The sequence below is a fragment of the Arvicanthis niloticus genome, chromosome 2 (genome assembly GCF_011762505.2).
Source record: "Arvicanthis niloticus isolate mArvNil1 chromosome 2, mArvNil1.pat.X, whole genome shotgun sequence".
NCBI lineage: Eukaryota > Metazoa > Chordata > Mammalia > Rodentia > Muridae > Arvicanthis > Arvicanthis niloticus.
In genome coordinates, this window is record NC_047659.1 from 35,919,959 (window position 1) to 35,940,788 (window position 20,830).

Sequence of the window (20,830 nt, forward strand, 5' to 3'; positions counted from 1 at the left end):
GATCACGACCAGCCTTTCCCAGCTTGCACGCAGTCAACCTCACGACCTAGGTTTTCTTTCTTTCTTTTTGGCAGAATAGTATGAAATGAATCTACTAGGAAGTGAATAGTTACCAGCTTCTTGTGACTGCTTTCGAGGTTGTAACCTGAAATGACTAAGGCATGTCCAGACTTCGGTGGTGGTGGTCCATGTTTCTTGGTATAGGTGCAAGCATGTCTCGGGTACTTGGATTTAGTGAGGTTGTTTATGGTGGCACCTAATCTGTTTATGAGGGATGTACTCCCTTGAGAGTTGCTCTTATCATTTTCTTTCATGTGTATTCTTTGGACCCAGCAGGAGTCATTTATCCTCCTGGTTGGAGGTTTTTAAATTCTGTGCTGGGGGTGGGGGTGGGGCTGTCTGAGGGGCGCTTCCTGTGAAACGATGGTGACTGTAGCAAACGAAGTCTGTGATTATATAATCATTTTGAATACATAAGAAGATGGCTCATGGCAGGTCCTGCAAGGGCAGCCTGGAAATGAACAGTGTCGCTCCTCCGCTCCTTTGTGAGGGATTAAGTTGCACTGCAGTTGAATTCTGCAGCTGTCAGACTCTCCGCAGTACAGTAGTCAGCTGTAACCTCCAGGTGTAAACAGACCTTCGTCAGCATCATTGAAAAGCGCTTTGAGGATCCAGACAGAGCTCTGTGGGATGCCGTCCATCAAAAAGTCATTTGCCAGGCTTTGTTTCTGGCTGTGATGTTTTACCCCCCAGCGGCTAGCAGGATCTGTAGAGCAGTTGCCACAAGGAGAGGTGGAGGGTATCTGGGTTCATGTGGAGTCTGTTTTCAACAGTCCCCTTTGCTTTTCACCAGCTGAGACACATTTAGGGGCCTGGTGAAACTTGCTTTTAAAACAGGACTAAAGTAATGATTACTAAAGTAGTCCTTCATTTTGTAAAATAATTGTGGCTAATTTAGGGGCTATAACTTAGTGGTAAGATACACTTACCTAGCTAGCATGGATGAGCCTCTGGGTTAGATTTCAGGCACCGCCCCACCCCACCCCCAGGGCTAATATTATAATGACTTAATCTTGGGATTTCTTAATAGGCTTTTGCAAAAGGACTTTGTTGCTTGTTGTTGTGAATCTCAGTATCCTCAGCCTGTATCTCTCAGCCAAGAACATTCCTGACACAGAATGAATTCAATATGGCTGTGATGGTACAAGGAGGTAACATTGCCTGACCTGTTCAGAGCCGCATGGCATGGTTAGAGGTGAGGATTGGTAGACAAGCAGCAGAGATAATGGCTTGTCTGCAGAACCTTTTCACCGAAAATGATGTCAAAGGGGCTGGAGAGACAGTTCAGGGGCTCAGAGCCCATACTGACCTTAAAGGTGTGTGTTAGGTTCTCTATACCTACACAAGAGCGGCTTACACAACTGCCTGTAGTTGCAGCTCCATCCAGGGAGTCACACACTCTCCTCTGGACTCTACACATAATTAAAAAATAATAAAAGTAAATTTTAAGAAAGGAAAAGATTTTGAAAACATAAAAACAACCTAATCTTGAGTATAGAAGAATCCTAAGTTTTATAAAAAGTATTTTTCTGGGGCTGGGGTAGTGATTCTCAACCTGAGGATTGCGACCCCTTTGCCGATGGAATGATCCTTTCACAGGGGTTGCCTAAGGCCCTTAGAAGAAGACACAGACATTTACGTTATGATTCATAACAGTAGCAAAATTACAGTTATGATTTTATGGCTGGGGGTGTCACATTAACAGGAGGAACTGTATTGAAGGTGCATAGGATTATGAAGGTTGAGGACCACTGGGCTGGACAGACGGCTCAGTGGTTTAGAACATCTGCTGTTCTTGCAGAGAGAGCATGTGTTTGGGTCCCAGTACCTATGTCAGGCAGCTCGGCTTGTAACTCCAGTTCTACAGCATAAATGCTCTCTCCGGCCTCCCAAGGTTACCTGCATGTGCACAGTACACATCCTCAAGCACACACACCCATTCAGTAAATCTTTAAAAAAAGAGTTTCCCTTTTGCTGGGCGGTGGTGGCACATACTTTTAATGCCAGCACTTGGGGGTAGAGGCAGGGTAGATCTTTGAGTTCAAGGCCAGCCTGGTCTACAGAGTGAGTTCCAGAACAGTCAGGGCTACACAGAGAAACCTTGTTTAGAAAACCAAAACAAAAACCTAATATTTCTAGAAAAACAAACACAATTTTATATATTTTAAGTGTCAAAAGTCAAAAGCAATTAGTGAGAAAAAAACTTAGAACAATTCATATATTTTATAAACACTACTTCACGAGTTTGAAAGTTTGTCTACTTTATTCACTTATTTTTAAGAGTTGTTTCACTGATTGTTTTAATTTTAAAATAATACACACATACTTAAAATAATATGTCTGTGTATGTACTTGAGTGTGCGTATGTGCACCACATGCATGCAGGAACCCTTGGAGGTCAGAAGGGGCATTGGATCCCCTGGAACTAGAGTTACAAATGATACAAATATTGTTAGCCACTGAGTGAGTGTTAAGAACTGACTGGGTCCTGGGCAAGAACAGTAAGTGCTTTTCATTGCTGAGTCATTTCTTTGTCCACCCTGTCTGTCTGTTTGTCTCTCTGTCTGAGTGTGTGTGTGTGTGTATGTGTATATATATGTGTGTGTGTATATATATATATATATATATATATATATATATATATATAATATTGATTATAATCAATATATATATTGATATCAATATATATATATCATATATATATATCAATAATATATATATATATTGATATCAATATATATATTGATTATCAGGTCTGAATAAAAGTAATTTTAACTATGTAATAGGAAAGCCAGAAATGAAATGACTAGGAATAAGAAGGTTATGTTGCTGTCTAAAATATATGAATATAATGCAGTTTATAACTCCACCTATGATACATTGATTTATTCGGAATCGTCTATGGAGCACTATGATAGTTTGGATAAGAAATGCCCCTCATTGGCTCAGGAATTTAAACACTTGGTCCTCAGTTGGTGGCACTGTTTGGGGGTGGTGATGCAGCCTTCCTGGAGGAAGTGTGTCGTTCCTGGAAGAAGTGTGTCACTGGGGGTGGGCTTTGGGAATTTATAGCTCTCTTCATTTCCAGTTCCCTCTCTCTACTTCATGTCTGTGGTTGGAGATGTGATCTCTTTCCTTCCTGCTCTGGTCACTATGCCTGCAGCTGTCACATAACTCCTGTGTCACGATGAGCTCTTAGCCCTCTGAAACCCTGAGCCAAAATAAACCATTTTTTTTTTTCTGTAAATTGTTGTTGGTCATGGTGTTTTTTTAAAATTTCTTATTTTTTAAATTTACTTTATATGCATGGGTATTTTGCCTGGATGCTCAGATATGTGCACCACATGCATGCCTGGTGGGATGGATCTGCTCAGATATGTGCACCACACGCATGCTTGGTGGGATGGATCCCCAGAAGCTGGGGTTACAGACAGCTGTGAGGGCTGCATATCATGTGGGTGCTGGGAATTGAACCCGGGTCCTCTAGAGGACCCGCCAGTGTTCTCAACCTCTGGGCTATCTCTCCAGCCCCCAGTCATGGTGTTTTATCAAAGCAACAGAAAAGTAACTAGTACATATACCATGTAAATTTAGGAACAAAAGTGTTACCATTTGTCCAGCAGCATTTATTTTATATTATTTAAGAGGCAATATCTTGCTATTTTGTTTGCCCATGGTAACTTCCAACTGCTGGGTTCAAATAATCTTACTGCACCTGTTTCCTGAGTAGCTGGGTCTGTTGGTGCATGCCACGGTGACTGGCAAGACAGTAGTCTTGAAACACTCTTGACATCAGTAAAATCCTTGCTTCTACCTGCAGCATTTGTGTAGGTATAAATTACAGTCATATATCTGCTTAGTGACAAGCTGTTTGCATTTAAGATCTACAAAAATAGCAACAAAAGAATGAGGCAAATACAATCAGAAGTTGCAATGTTTTTTGGATACCCTTGGAGATCACCTCCCACCCTCTACTTTGGAGACATCTGGGTGAGAATGACAGTAATCCAGAAGAGGAAGCACACAGCACTCTCTGAGGGAGGGTTTGCTAGTTTCTGGAGTGGTGTGTGGATGAGAAGTTGACAGAGATGTCAAGCAGATTGAGAGTAGGCTGGGTGGGGGGTGGGTAAAGCAGAAAGTTGGGGTATAAACCCCCCACCATCTGTGCAAGAGTATTGCTAAGGTACCACGAACCAAACTCCTAAGGATTAAAGCTGTCAGAATGGTCAGATCATTTTCTCATAGCTGGGAATGCTTGACACCGGACTGCAGAGTATAGTTCATACACAAGGCATGCAGAATGGCCTTTAGTTTGGGAAGTCTTTCAGTTCTTTGATAAGAATAGGTTTGGAAGGAGTGATAAAGAAGCCAAGTTAAACCATTGGGAAGTGGACATACGGCGAAAGCATTAGACTCGGGCTTGGTGAATTTTGAGTGGACAGAGGCTGAGGACTGGGGAGGCAGGAACCCAGCTGGGGGGCGGGGGGATGCTTCCTCTTTTGTGGAATACTTGCTGGTCAATTACGACTAATGATCTACAGTATTCTTATAACAAACAGTTTTGAGATTCTGTGTTTTAGTTACTTTCGTATTGTGATAAAACATCACCACTAAGACAAGTTATAGAAGGAAGGGTTGAGCGTTACAGTTCCAGGTTAGGGTCCACCTTCACAGAGCAAAGCCGTGTGAGCTGAAGTGGTAAGCTTAGACTTGAAAAGCAAGCATAGTGCTTTAAAACCTCCAGCCTACCCCCAGGGACATATTTTCTCCAGTAAGGCCACACCTATGTATACCCTATATATATCTAAACAGTGTTACTAACTGGGGGCCAAGTAGTCAAACATTTGAGCCTATGGGGACATTCTCATCTAGATCAAACCACCACACCAAAAACTACTTGTTTCTGGGATTCAGAAGATGGCATGACCAGAGACACCAAAGGAAACTGTCTCCCGTGACTTGGGGGGCAATCCTGTATGTACCAGAAACCACCTTAGACCAAATGTGGTCGGCATGTGGCTTGATGGATGTCTCATTAGCTGATTACCTGGAGTTTGCTGTTGGGGATTGGGTGTGACTTGAAATAAGTTGGTGATTTCAGGCAGGTTTGGAATTCAAGAGTATTGCTATTAAAAGGAATAAAAGCAGGCGGAGGTGGCAAATGACAGATTGCCCAAAGCCCCACTCTTATTTGAAAGGATTTAGAACAGTGTACTTGGATCTGAAAAGAAAGAGGGATTTTGACAGCATGTCAGTAGCTGTGGGGTTTTAGAGACTATCCACAAATAAGGTATTTAAGCATTATTTGAGTCAGTCTGGCAGAAGTATTTCACAGCTGATGGGAAAAGGAAATGGGGGTACAAATAGGTGCAGATATTCAATAATCAACGGCAGTTGCAAATATGCCCTCCTTTCCTCCAGGAACTTCCTGAAGGATGGACTGTGCAGAGCTTATAAGAGGGAATGAGCTAACTTTATTATTTATTATTACTAGGTAGTTAGTTGGTGTGTTTGTGGCTTAGGTCTGGGAACTATGACACAGTCGTTGAGAACTCTCAAAGTTGACAGATGTAGAAACTGATAAAATTAGCGTGGGATTGTTAGGTAGCCCTGAGTGAAGAGGCCTGCCTCACTGAAAGGTTGAGTCAGGGACAATTTATGCTGATTCCCAGTGGGACAGTGCATGCATGTGGAGCCTCATCCTTTGAAGGGAGGCCCTGAAAGCCCCACAGGGGCCTGGCCTCATCATGTCTGTACAGTAAAGAAAGACTTCAATTTACAGATTATAATCTGCCAAATCCCATTTCAAGGAAGGGGATGGCATTAAGGACTGTGTGCTCCTAGAAATGAAGGGCTTAAGAAAAGATCTGTGAGTGATGTCTGGCAGGTCATTTGTTCCTACCAGGCCTCCATTCTTTCAGGCCAAACCAGAAGAAAGGCTTATTGGAATAATCTTCGAACCCCCTGCTGTGTCCTGAGTGGATGTATCCATTCTGAGTAGATGAGGAGGGAAGAGGACTGAGCACTGCCTGCTTAATTTAGCTGCCCTCTCCGTGTGTTCCCGCTGCTCTGTGTGCTGCAGCTCTGCAGCTCTGTTTCCCGTGCTCTCTATGCTACCCATGAGGTCAGGCTGTCACTGGTCCTGTTTCACAAGCACAGACAAGTTCACTAGTGACTGGCTGACTGGGGCACATTGACACAGTGGTCATACTGCTCATAACAAAGGGTGATTCCTGATTCCTTGTCAGTATTGACTGAGGGGTTTTGTTTTTTAATTCAGCGTTTTGGGGACTAGAATTATTCTATTTTTTTTTCTTCTGTTTTCTCACAGATGGCTACAAAGTAAAATAAATGTAAGACCATTTATTTTTATTTACGTTTGCAATGTTGGGGTGAAACCTGAGTTCTGTTCATGGCTGGCAAGTACTCTGCTGCTGAGATACACTCTCAGACCAAAGTCAAAATTTTAAAGATTGCAAGATCTTGAATGCTCTCTTATAATCATTTTTTTGGGGTGATGGTAGAGGGACAGTAAATCCTAATCTAGTTTTCCCTTTTGAAGTTCTGAAACAGTTCTGGTATTTTTTTTTTTTTTAAAAAAGTGTGAGGGAGGGAGAAGGCACATTGAGTTTAAATTGTCCTTTTAAAAGTTTCAATTGAATAGAAATACAGTTTCAAAATGTATCTTAATTTTTGAAGATTGTTATTACTTTAATTATGTTATCTTGGTTAGTTTTTTTTTTTGTTAACAATAACAAAATACTCAAGACTGGGCAACTTATAAATAAGTTTATTCAACTCATGGTCCCTAGAGGGTAGTCACTAAGAGCGTAGCTTTAAGGATCTGCTTGGCATCTGGCAAAGGCCCTTTTGCAGCATCAGAACATAGCAAAGGATGGGGCTGGAGATATAGCAGAGTTTAGGGCACTTGCTGCTTTGCAGAGGACCTGGGTTTGGTTCTCAGCACCCATATCAGGCAGCTCATACCTATTTGTAACTTCACTTTCAGGAGATTCAGTGCTTTCTTCTGGCCACTGCAGGTAGTTCACACATATGGTGCACATATAAAGTGCACATAAGTGGACTCATGTTCATACATACATACATACATGTAAATCAGAATAAACCTTTTAAGAAAATAGTCAAGAGTATCTCATGCTAGGTAAAGCAAGTTTGCCAGTTTGGGTGTTTTTTTTTTTTTTTTTTTTGACAATGTTTCTCTGTGTAGCCCTGGCTGTCCAGGAACTCAACTCACTCTGTAGACCAGGCTAGCCTTGAACTCAGAAATCCATCTGCCTCTCCTTCCCAAAGGCTTGCACCACCACCACTCTAGACGTCTCTTCTTTTTATGAGGAGCTCTCAAATGCCGTCATGAAGTCTCCACCCTGAGGACCTCATCTGAACTTATTTTAGTTTCCAGAAACCTCTTCTCCAAATAGTATTAGCATATGGATTCTGGGATTAAGTTTCCAACACAGCCTTTGGAGGACACATGTAAATTCTGTGTGTACCAGTATTAGGCTTCCCCAGCCAGGCGAGTTCTGCTATAGGAAGGCTGCTCACTGCCCACATTGGACATCAGTGTGCCTCTGTGGAGGCCGTGCTCACGCAGCCACGAGCTGTACCACCAGGACTTGCCGTGGGTGCTTAAGGAGAAAGCGTGGCAGCCACGGAGGGACAAGCTTCCTCCTACCTCTCAGTTTTTGTTCCCAAGTTTCATGAATTAATAAGTTACCAAGGCTTCTGTAAGTTGGGATCCAAGAAAGAGACCCAGATGGTGAGCTGGAAGGGTGCTCTCTCTATGAAAGAAAGAGGAACCAGACTGACTCCAGTTCCCTGTAACAAATACTCTTCTATTTCCCAAAGCCAACAATGTTCTGGGTAAATGTTGTCTTGTATGTTAGGTACAAGCTTTTGAAAAAGTGAAGTCAGATTAAAACAGCTGTATAAACCCTTCACCTCGTCACTGCTATCAAGGCTAGTGCTGTGGCTTGATTAGTATAAGTCAAAGTGAATATTTTGGTATGTCTTACTCAGTATTTAGGAAAGCTATTGGCACCAAGGACGCATGTTGCCGTGGTCTCGTGCTTACCTAGCACATGTGAGGCCCTGGATTTGACCTCAGACACTAGGAAGTAACGTCATTGTGTGTGGTTGTGATAATGGTGATGCCTCTCTGTACTTGCCTGCAAACACATGCTTTGAGGACGTTAAACTACCTTGACATTTCCTGACGTGATGTTGATGAAGCCTCCACTGAGTCAGAGACCCAGTTTTAAAGTGCTTTCTTTCATTCATTTTTTTCCCCCTAGTATGAATGGAAAATATTAGAACTCAAATATATTATGGACAACTGGTTTGTCAATTTCTGAAGCAACATTTTTATCCAGCACCAGGCAGAGCAAGTTTGCTCAACTAAATTATTCATAAGAATTACAAAACTTGTCATTTAGAATGGATGTTAGGATATTCAGGTCATTTAGAAGACTGTGGTTAAAAATAAAGTGACCTAAATATATAGTTCTAGTTTTTTTTTTTAAAGGCAAGTTTAAACTTTTAATTTTTGTTTGACATTGGTCCTAACTCTGTTTCATGAGGAATGTCAGTGGCTAGCCTATCAGTGTTTAAATAAAAACTAAGTCTTTGGCTGGTGTTGGTTTCTCTGTAGCCAGGTCATGCGTGCCGTAGCTAGGCTGTAGGCATGAGGAATTGTGTATGTGAGTGACAGAGAAACCAGAAGTCATGAGCGAATCACTCCCCAGGAAAAACTGGAAACAATTTATTACTTGTTCTGATCACTCCTTTTGTACTTAAAGGAGGAAGCAGTTGAAATATGAACTTGTCCCAGTCTGCTTTCGGGTGGTAACTGGAGCATAAAATGTTGGAAAATCAATTATGTATTTAGGGAGATGAAACAGGCTGACATATTGAAGGCATGCTATATTGTTTGGTGGACAAATCAGGGCATTGCATCATCTCCCTGCAGTAACAGGGTGTCCCGAGAGGGAAAGACAGGATACCCCATTCTAGTGCGTCTAACTTCACAGACTTACCATTGATGTTGGGGGGGGGGAATCCTGTTTTAAAAATGGGCTTAGTTTCTGTTGTTGATTAATAAGCAAAACTTTTGTTTTCATTCATAATTTGCCATGGTTTATAGTGATGTGGTAAATAGCCGAGCCCTATTTGTTGTCCATGGTAATGAGGTGGTGAGATCTTTGCAGGAAAGGGCAGAGAGTGAGATTTGTCCTGTAGCCCCACAGAGCCCGAAGCTGTGCCTGCAACTGCGCTGATACTTGTGGATCTGGGATGCCCTGTCCACATTGTCTTCACCTTCCTGTGATGGGAGGAGCACCTGAAGTTTGGGTCGCATAGACGTTGTATTAGTGCAGTCGTGCACAGCAATTTGCCAGCTGGAGCTAAGACTTAAGGCCTGCAAGCACGTGGCTACAGCTAAGTGCCACAAAACTGTGTGCCTTCACCACGGAAAGTTATTGTCTTAGTTGTGGAAGACTGAGCTCTGAGATGAAGGTGTGGGCAGAGCTGTTTCCCTCTGAGGCCTGGAGAAAGAAAAAAGATCTGCTCCAAGCCTCTCTGGTTTTTAGGTGACCACCTGGTTTCTTCCTGTGCCTATCCTAGATACCAATCACATTGGATCAGACCACCACCAGCTACTCTCTCTCTCTAAATGAGGTCCTGTGCCTTAGGACTTCAGCATTCACAGTGGGAAGGACCTGCCAGCCCCAATGGCAGGGCTCTGGGCTCCCTGTCCTGTTGTTCTTTGCTTCTCCTCACTGTTTAGCAAACATTTGGTAACATTTACAGCTTGGGCAAGAAGGCCAGATTTGTCCTCAGAAAACACAAACCTCTATTCTTTATTTTTGTCCATGCTGGTTGGTAGATGGGGGTTTATATCTTAGGTGGCAGAAACTTTGCTTGAAGCTGGCTTTTTTTTTTTTTTTTAAATGAATTTTAAACATTTGTTTTTTTCCTGTTTGATCTGTTGAGTAGAAAAAATACTTATCATTTGATGTACACATTGGTTTTAAAGAGGATAAATTGGGTCCTTTGTGATAGTTTTTCTTTTAGTCTGTTTGCATCTTTAGATTTTATTTATTTATTTATTTATTTATTTATGTTTTGTGTCCTCACAGAGGAAAATGATCACTGTTTCAAGATTTTTCCCATAGAATATGCAGCTACATAGGATAGGATCTCGGTGCCTTCAGACCAGGCAGCCATGGAATGAAGGTGCCATGTGGTTCTCACCAAGACAGATAGGTATTCACTGTGCTATATTTAGAAGATAAACGATGTGCCACATCATTTGAATTTTACTAGTATTTAAAAGAATCGTTTATGCCGCAAAGGCACTGATTTATTTAAGAAATCTCTGTGTGCAGAGAAGTGTTTCCTTGGAGTCTGCCTGATTCGAGATTATAAAATCATGGGCAGTGATTCCCCTTGTCAGTGTAAAGAAATAAATGTGGTACACCAGGCTTGATGGTGTACCATACTAGCATTCAGGTGGCAGAAGGAAGTCAGACTACAGAGCAAGTTCCAGAACAGCTAGAGAAATAGTAACTTGGAAAGAGAGAGAGAGAGAGGGATGGAGGGATGGAGGGAGGGAGGGAGGGAGGAAGGAGGAATGGGAGGGGGAGGGAGAGAAAGATAGAGAGATATGAATGTTTTTAGAGCCTGGTATGAAGGTGTATACTTCATACATACATTTGGGAGACAAAGGCAGGTGATGTGTGTGAGTTCAGGACTAGCCTAGGCTACATAGCCAGTTTCAGGCCAGTCAAAACTACAAGTAAAGTCCTGTCTGTCCTCTACCCTCACCTTCCAAGAAAGATTTGTGGTGGATTCAGGTTGGAAGATTGTGGATATATATCATGTATACAGGATATAACTGGTTTATATATGTGAGCAAACTCTAGTTTTTAAAGTAATTTTAAGTTTTTATTTCACTTGTTTGTTTATTAGAAAGGTTAGCATGTAGAAATTTAAAGACCTTGGGCATGGTAGCACTTGGGAGGCTGAGGTGGGAGAATCACAAATTCTAAGCCAGCTTGAGTAGACCTTGTGTAAGGCAAAGCAAAAAAAAAAAAAAAAAAAAACCCTACCACTAATTTGGGTGATTTGCAGCTGTCCTTGTATTTGCTTACAACTGCCTTTTGAATATTGTCATAGAAAAGGCATGGATCAAGACTTTATGTCTGGTTTGCTCAGCACCTCACTGTTCAGAGCACCAGTTATGTGGTACCTGGCAGGAAGCCCTCCTTTCTGTATATTTGTTGAGAGAAAACACAACAGCCCGCTGCTGAGACAGGTTGGTCTTACTCAACCTCATAAGGTGTCTGCTACAGACTCCTTCCCACAACAACCTGGATCCAAAGGAAAGGCTTTGTTGTGAAATACAGCTGTTAAAGTACTTAGTACTGCTTCCCTCAAAACTATTACAGGATATGTGACATGTGGTTTTTGAGGCCATAAATTTATAGTTCACTTGAGTGTCTTAGGAATTATAATACTTTAATGTCCGCAAATTGCTGCAGATCAAATTATATAGACCAGAGTTATTCTTTTTTTCATTTTAATTACGAGGTGTGATAGCACACACCTTTAATCCTAGCACTCAAGAGGCAGAGGCAGGAAAATCTTTGTGAATTGGAGGATAACCTAATCTACATAGCAATTTCCAGGCCAGTCAAGGCTTACGTAGTAAGACCATGTCTTGAAAAAGCAAAACAAAGCAAAAAAAAAAAAAAAACAAAAAACAAAAAAACCCACAAACCAAACAAACCCACCAAACCAAAACAAAAAAAGCAAACCCAAAAGCTAAATGAATTCTGGGTGTGGTGTGGTGATGCCTGCCTGGAACATATCTCAGAACAAAACAACAGCAAAATAAATAAATAAAACTAAAGCATTATGGTAAAATAGACACAACACAAGGTTTGTGTTTTAATCCTTTCCAGGTTATTTGATGTCACGAAATGAATTGGTGTTTTTATAAGCACCACCATCCATCTCTAGGATTTTCTCACTAGCACAAAGACAAGGTTTTTTTTTTATCCTTTAAACAATAGCTCTTCACTTCCCTGCCCCCAGTGCCCTTCACCTCTATCTGCTTTGAAGCTGTGTGAATTTGCTGAGTCTAGGTACCTCATATGGTGGAGTCATGCATTTGTCCCTTTGTGTCTGGCGCCTCTAGTCATCCCTAAGTTATATCTGTACAGCTTTCACCATAGGCAATTGTTTTTTAAATCATAAAATAATTTGGCAGGTCACTGTGGAATATTAAAGTTTTGAGACAGAAATCTGAAACCCACGCCTTCAGGGCCAGAAGGTAGTAGCATCTAATATTTATGGGGCAGTCACTGCATATCAGACCAAGCTCTTTGCAGGTAATAACACTCTAACCCTCATACCAGCCGGGTGAGGAAGATCCAGTCAGGAATATTTCAGTTTTTCCTACAGGACACTGAAGTTGGAAATATGAACCATGTCCTTCAGATAATGACCTGACTTGTATGTGACAGATAGGGCTTCTAGCTCCAAAGCCCGTGGTGCTTCGACAATGCTGGGGTGCAGCAGACAGGACCGTGGGAAGCCAGGCAAGGCAGCCCTGGAGGGCTTCTGATCCTCTGCCCTGGTACAGGTGTGCAAGTACCCTCCATGCCGCTGAGAGGAGAAACAGGCATGGTACTGCTGGCCCTTGCACATTTTCAACAGAAGCTAGAACCCCTTTCCCACTTCTGACCTCCTAATTGCTAAGCCCAGACAGCCTAATTCAGCTAAAGACAAAACAAAGCATGCCTCCAGATAGCATATCTGGGGCCCACTAGGTTGAAGCTTTTGCTCCAGAGGTTTCAGATAACCTTTCTTTAGCCAGAACCTAGGACGATTTGCACCCCCGGGGTGCTTGTGTTGCTGAGCCCTAGGGAGAGAGAATCCTACTGCTCTTTGCACCCTCAGCTGCAACTTAGATATAGCAGTTTCCAGTAAATGTGTTGAATGATGAGTCTTCACAGCAATCACAGTTCCTTCCCAGTGCTGCCAAGAGTTCACTGAAAGTCTAATTTAAAACAAAACAAAGCCAGTCGGTTTTGAGAGGCTCGTATCCTTTCATGTAGAGCTTCATAATTTATTGTTTCATTTGGCTTCTTAGCAGTGCTGATTTAAAAAAAGGACTTTAAAGTGTTTTTTTTTCCCCCCTGCTCTTTTAGAAAAAGCGTACCTCACCAAAGAGACTCAAATGTATGCAGTGTGTAACGCCTCTAAACCCAACTGTCCTCCTTTTACTACCAGCTGCTAGCTTTCATGACATGGTTACTGCAAGCCAACCATTATGTTTCACATGCCTTCTTTCTTTCATTGTGGACTCCACCAGTTAAGAGTTTTTGCAAATTTATATTGAATACTAGAATGGGAAGGATTTAAGCGTGTGTACTTGAATCTATTGACTTTGCATATGAAACTGTTCAAGGCCAACTGATCTAAAACACCAGTCCAAGGTCATTCAGACAATGTCTGGTTGTCTGGCCATCAGGACCCTTACTGCCTGTATAGCCACATAGACTTTGTTCGGGTGTAATTATACGTTCTCACTCACGTCAACAGCTTCAGAGCCACCGGCCATGTCTAGATATTTTAAATGGTTATATCTTGGTTCATTCGTGTTACTAAACGAAATAATGAAGACTGGGTAATTTTTCAGGATAAAACTGAAGAGTTTATTGCTTACTGTTCTGAGGCCCGGTTAATCTATAACTCTGGTGCCTGCTGTCTGGTGTCATCTGATTTTAAGATGACAGCTTGTTGCTCCATTTCAGGCAAGGGGGCATTAGGGTACTCCTTCAACTCTTTAATGAGGGCCCTAAATCAGAGTCCCAATGGCTTAATCCCTTCCTCACCGGCCCACCTTTTAAAGTAGTAGCCTCCTTTATCCTCAGGGCTCCCTTGTTTTCAAGAGAAGCCTATTGATGTGTAACCTCCCAGTACTGTCTTGAGTGTATGTCTGAAGCACTGGAGAAGACTGAACCCTGTGTATACACTACGCTTTCCTCCTATCCAGAGACCTAGAGTAACAAAGCTTAACTGACACAGGAGAGATTAACAGTGACTAATAATAAAACAAAACAAGTAAGCGTAGGCTAACAGTGTAACCTCAGCTCTGAGTATGCAGACAACTACCAAAAGACTAATAGGCAGACAGCATATGTCTCAGGGATGTGCTGGGTAGGGGTCATTCACATTCTGGAAGGGTGGTAGATGGTTGTATTATGCCACTCAGTGTCAGTGCTGGCCTCATGCACACACACACACACCTAGCCCTGTTTTAACTGGCCACGGTGGCTCATATCTGTAAGTCTAACAATCCAGAAGTCAAGACAGGAAAGAGGACAGAAGTTCAACCCTTCCTTACATAATGAACTTGAGGCTAGCCTGGGCTATAAGAGACCCTGCCTCTCAATTTTTTTTTTAAATGTAAAAGCCTATGAATTATAATTTTCTATTTAATCCTTTTGGATCATAGTTGACAAAGGATAAATGAAACTATGGACCAGAGGGGATCCTGTAGTGTATATTGTTTTTGTGCCACCATGTGAGTTTAAGAGATCCGCACGTTAAAACCACACTAGTCTGCTAGTAGTAATGTGACTTGCTTCTCTGTCTTGTGGCTAAGATAAGGTGGAGTACTAAGGTGGATTTTGATTATATATTGTTCCCTTATAAGGTGCTTTGAATTTGGCATTTGCTGTAGTTAAGAAGAGAGGTCCAGCCAGGTGGTGGTGCCTTCAATCCTAGCACTTGGGAGTCAGAGGAAGGTAGATCTCTGAGTTCAAGGCCAGCCTAGTCTACAGACTGAGTTCCAGGACAGCCAAGGCAACACAGAGAAACCCTGTCTCAACCCACTCCACCCTACCACCCCACTCCCCACCCAAAAGAGAGCTGTTCAAGCCCACATCTCATTAACTTAGGACCCTCAGGTAATATTTTACATGAGAATATAAGGATAATTTCTAGCGTAGAACAAGCAGTTCCTATAGTAACGGAGTAGTAACCATTACATTCATCAGAAACTGGACTTTTGACCTACATTTTGGTAGATGTGAGTGGGTTCAAAGCTCGGCAGTGGGAGGCGGGAGGCAAGGCTTGCATCCTTTCCACTCATCAGAAAATCACTTTGCTTTTAAAGAAGTTAGCTTCCTAAAGCTGGTTATGGCAGCACCTGCTTTTAATCCCAGCTCTTGGGAGCTAGAGGCAGGAGAATCCGGAGTATACGGCCTGCATCAGCTACACTTTGAGTTTAAGGGCAGCCTTTAAGGGACTACGAGACCCTGTCTCAAAAAAACCAAAAGTAGGTGGAGGGAGGATGGAGAGGATAGCTAGGGGTAAAAGTGCTGGCTACCAAGACTGGTAACCTAAGCTGAATTCCTTGGGTCAACATTGAGGAGGAAGGAGAGACCCAATCCCCAGGCCTCCATACATGGTGTAACACGCACACGCACACGCTCAAACACACACATACAATAAACAAATGTAAAGAAGTTATTTTCTTGAAGACAAGGGCAGTCTACCTTTTGTGGATACCTTTAAAATCATAGAAAGGTAACTTGATTTGCAAATTTAATGTAGACATTTAGAACAAGATCATTTTAAAGGAAAACTATTGTTATTATTACTGAGTGTGTATGCGTGTGTGTGCACAGTGCATGTTTGGATGTGCGTGCTGTGGTATGCATATGGAGGTCACAGGGACAGCTTGGTAGGAGTGGATTCTTTCTTTTTTCTTTTCTTTTTTTTTTTTAACCTGGGCTTTCCAGGCTTGCATGGCAAGTGCCTGTACCCACTGAGCCATCCCCGTGAACCAAGATAATTAATTTAATTTAAATTTAACAGAATACAGCTGAATTTAAAATAGAAGGAATGGCTGAACTTGAGAAAACTTTCTTGACTCAGTGCTCTTTCACAGATTGCTATGAAGGTCGGAGAAATTTCTAGTGCCCCTCAGCTTTTGATGGGATCATAGCCTGATAAACCAGTGATGTAGAGCAAAGATTGTAATTGTGATCATTTAATACAGCTGACCTACCAAGGTAGCTTAGCCTAGTCTGCCTTGGTTGTACTGTTGCTTTTCAACTAGCATCTTCATTATCCTGCTCTAACCTCCCAAGAGCTAGCTGCACTGGGATTATATAGCTCCGTATGCTGGCTCCCCGCTGCCTTTAACATACTCGGAACACTTCAGTAACCTTTTGGTGAGGAAAGTCATCCAACGCAGGCCCGTTTTGTAATGGAATGTTGAGTGTCTCCTGTAGACACGCAGGTGAGTAATTTAGTAGACACAATGGGATGCAAAATTACAAAACACGATACCTACAAACACTGGCAATGCTGGGTGCTGGGTGCTTGCTGACCTCATGAGCATGTGACAGGGAGCTGTGGGTCTCAGCACTGCCCAGCATGGAGAGAACGCATTCTGTGAGCCTGGGAAAGAGGCCAAATCTAACTCCCAACTATGGTTTCTTCTTCATTTGTATCGATTTCACACCATCGTGTAGTGGGAACGTTCCCAAGTCATATCACCATAAGTCAGCGACTGTATATATGAAGGGAAAAAAAAAAAAAAAAAAAAAAAAAAGCACCCAGGACCACTTTGGGATGATTTCGTACAACCTGAAAGGCTTCCTTATCCATTGGCAAGACATTTGTTGTCTGTAATAACCCCAGGCTAGCTAGGCCTTGTTTGTGTTTCAAATATTTATCAGGTGACATAGTATAGACCACATCCTGGGTATGTGATAATAATAAAACAAATGAAGCTCCCTTCCTTGTTCACAGTCTAGGAGGACAGATGGCTTTCTATGCAAATAGAAGATAATGTCTGTCACAGGGGCTTCAGAGCGAGGGGAAAGGGATTTAGTGAGAGCACATGGCAAACAGAAACAAGCCTGCTCTTTGTAGCAGATTGTCTTTGTAGTGGAGCGTCCATTGTAGCGTAGGCTTCGTAGCCTATCGTTGGTTGTCAGAGGGTGAACAGGAGCTGTCAAGGAGGAATGAGCATATTCCAGATGCAGTACGAGGCTCTGTGAAGTTTGGTGAAGCGGCTAGGATTGGGGTAGCAAACTTATGCCGGAGATTTAAAAAGTCAATACTGGAGTTACCACAAAGCTCTAAATCATGAGGCCTGTAACTAAGTCTGTGTAAATAGTCACTGGTCAGCTCCAGGCACCAACATTTTTGCTGAGCTTATATGCAGTTTCGTATGGATGTTTTGAGTAATTTGTTTATTTATTTATTTTTGCCTGTTTGGCATGAACGTTGTGAAGCTTGATCTGCAGTCACTTTCTCTGTGACCATGTTTGGTTTATAGCTAATCGCATATACCATGATGGTCCCAGAAGACTATAATGGTGTTGAAAAATAGTCCTTTTGTTTAGTGATGCATCATAGCTGGTATGTAGCACAGTGCACCTCATATGTCTGTGGTGATACTGATGTAGAAATGTAAAAGCTCATGGGGACTCTGGATATGCACAACATACTGTTTTATAGGAAACTTTAATATTAAAAAAGGAATGTTCTACTTATAAAGACATTTCTGTGATGCAGTATGCTGTGTCTATGCCTGTAGCAGCCTTCTGTACCCTGCCTTTAGCACGTCTCATGGTTGAACAGTATGACTAGGTTTCTCCAAACACACCCTGCTGATTGCACCGCTATGAAATTGCCTAGCAATGTGTTTCTCAGGCTGTGATCTTTCGATAAGAGTACCTAAGAAGTGGTCCTTTGAAAACTACCAGTGTGTATTATATTATTATAAGCAACTGTCTTCATGCTGTTTAGGTCCTGTCTTAGTTAGGGCGTTATTGCTGTGAACAGACATCATGACTGTAGCAGCTCTTATAAAGGACATTTTAAAGGACATTTAACTGGGGCTGGCTTACAGTTTCAGAGGTTCAGTCCGTTATCATCGTGGCAGGAAGTATGGCAGCGTCCAGGCAGGCATAGTGTTGGAGAAGGAGCTGAGAGTTCTACATCTTGATCTACAGGCACCCAGAAAGAAATTGGATATTTTACACTAGGCATAGCTTGAGCATTTATGGCCTCAAAGACCCTCCGAAGTGACACACTTCCTCTAACAAGGCCACGCCCCCTCTGACAAGGCCACGCCTCCCTCAGCATTCAAACGGGTGAATCTATCCTGGCCAGACCTATTCAAACCACCACAGATCCCTAGATTTACTCATCCTGTATAACTGCAACTTGTAACCTTTGGCTTGTGTCTTTCTCCTTTCTACACCCCAGCAATTTAAAACAAATCTTCTACATTGTGATTTTACTTATGAATAGTATTCATTTCCAGTGGCCAAGGCTTCCTATCCCTGTGCTTTGGGCATGGTGGAATGAGAATGACCCCCTGGTGCTCATCTGCTCCCTAGTCCCGGTTTCCATTGCTATAATGAAATACTTGGGATAGCCACCCTAAAGGAAACATCGGCCTATTTGGCCCACCATTTTGGAGGTTCCAGGACAAGAATAAGTTTACAGGCTTATGAAGAGGCAGCCTACCATGGCAGAAGCAAGAATTCTCACCTCATGGCCAGGAAGCTGAAAAGAGGCTGGGCTCCCACAGTTCTCACTGGCATGCCCCCAGTGTCCTAAAGAGTCCCCAGCATGACCTCACCTTGGAAAGGTTCCATCACCTTCTGTCAGTACCATCTTGAGGACCAAGACTTTAACGCACAGGCCACTGGGACGTTTGAGATCCCAACTACAGCACATCATCTAAAGGATTTATTTATTCTGTAGACCACATTTTCCTGAGTATAGCTGTGGGGGTTTGAGTATGCTTGGCCTGTAGGGAGTGGTACCGTTGGAGGCGTGGCCTTGTTGGAGGAAGCGTGTCACTCTGGGGGTGGGCATTGAGACTCTCCTCCTCGCTGCTTGCAAGATAGTCTTCTGTTTGCTTTCGAACAAGATGTAGAAAGAACTCTCAGCTCCTCTAGTACCATGTTCCTGCCCTGATGGTAATGGACTGAACCTCAGAACCTGTGAGCCAGCCCCAATTAAATGTTGTCCTTTATAAGAGTTGCCTTGGTCATGGTGTCTCTTCACAGCAATGGAAACCCTAACTAAGACAATGGCTTTTATTTTAATAGCATGTTTGTTTATGTCTGTATTCCTTTTACAAGTATTTTATAGTCTACCTGGTGTTCTTCAGATCATTTTTACCACCAGAATGGTTTCAGGGGGAGGTGTTTACATAGGTGCCTTATTGCTTATCTGTCATGTCTTTGTGTGTGTGTGTGTGTGTGTGTATGTGTGTATGTGTGTGCGTGCATGCGTGCGTGCTTTGTGTGTGTGTGTGTGCTTTGTGTGTGTGTGTGCTCGCCCGTGTGCCTCCCCACCCCTCAGCCCTCCTGCTTGCTGACCAGTTCCACTGATTTGCATTGCTTATTGTTTCTCAGTGTTTAACTGATGACTTGGAAGCATTCGTAGAGTTGGCTCTCTGTCACAGCACAGCTTCAGCCTTTGAAAGCTGTCCCCCAGCATGTCTTCTTGGCTTGGGTCAGTTTTGGGCCCCAATTTAGATGTACACAGCTCTGGTAGTTAGTTTTTATCAACTTGGCACAAACTAGAGTCACCTGGCAAGAGAGAGCCTCAACTGAGGGATTGCCTTCATTGGATCATCCTGTGGGCGTGTCTCTGGGGGCATTTTCTTGATTAGCAACTGATATGGAGGGCCCAGCCACTGTGGGTGGTGCCATTCCCTAAACAGGTGGTCCTGGGTTGTATCAGAAAAGTAGCTAGCTAGGAGCAAGCCAGTAAGCAGAGTTCCTACACAGACTGCACATCAGTCCATCCTTCCAGATACCTGCCCCTAGTTCCAGCCTTGGCCTCCCTGGATGATGTAAGCTGTAAGCCAAATAAATGGCTTCCTTCCCAAGCTGGTTTTGGTCAGTGTTTTATCACAGCATAGGACTAAGGGCGATGGGGGCAGGCGGGGTAGGCCGAGCCTCAGCTTGGTCCCCTGGGCTTGGGTCTCAGTTGCCTTTCCTGATGCTCTACCTGTCCTCTCTGTCCTATATGCTAGCTTCAAACACTCTTAGCTTGAACTGTCTGCAGAGCTCTGCTGCTTTGCCTGTAGTCGGGTGCTGTTGAAGGCGTGGAGAACCTGGACGTGAAAATCTGTCTTTAGGATACCGATTTCATTGCTTTTTGGTTAGTTAGATCTGAATTCCCAAGCCTGTTTTGTTTCTTTTTTCCTTCTTACTTACTGCAAAACAAACAACAAAACAAAACCCTAAAAGCAAAAACTCACTCTAAAACTAAAACAGAAACAAATGTAGCAGGGGCTCTTGTCTCTTGAGCTTGAAGCCAACCGTACTGTTACATGTGACGCCATGTAGCACTTGACTCCTCTGTAACTGGTGTATTGCATTTAGCAGTGTGTACTCAGGGTTTAGTCATGATGCATCCTGTCTGAAGAGTCTTCTCCACATCCCTCCTCTACACACTCTTAGATACATCGGGGGTCTCATTCAGCCCAAGCTGGCCTTGTGCTCTCACCTCCCCCGTGGTGGCGTTAGAGGTAACATCATCCTACCTGCTCTATGTGTGACTAGAGATGAAGCCTAGGGCCTCCTACACACTAGGCAAGCATTCTACCAGCTGAGATACAATCCCTAGCCCAGAATTTTATTCCTTTTAAAGGATGAATAATACTTCATTGTATAGACACACTATGTTTTATTGA

The 20,830-nt window shown here is 42.8% G+C and overlaps 1 protein-coding gene across 7 annotated transcripts in view; it reads left to right on the forward strand.

Moving 5' to 3' along the window:
* Tanc1 (tetratricopeptide repeat, ankyrin repeat and coiled-coil containing 1) overlaps positions 1–20,830 on the forward strand; it is a 234,757-nt gene that overhangs the window by 37,232 nt on the left and 176,695 nt on the right. The window lies entirely within an intron of this gene.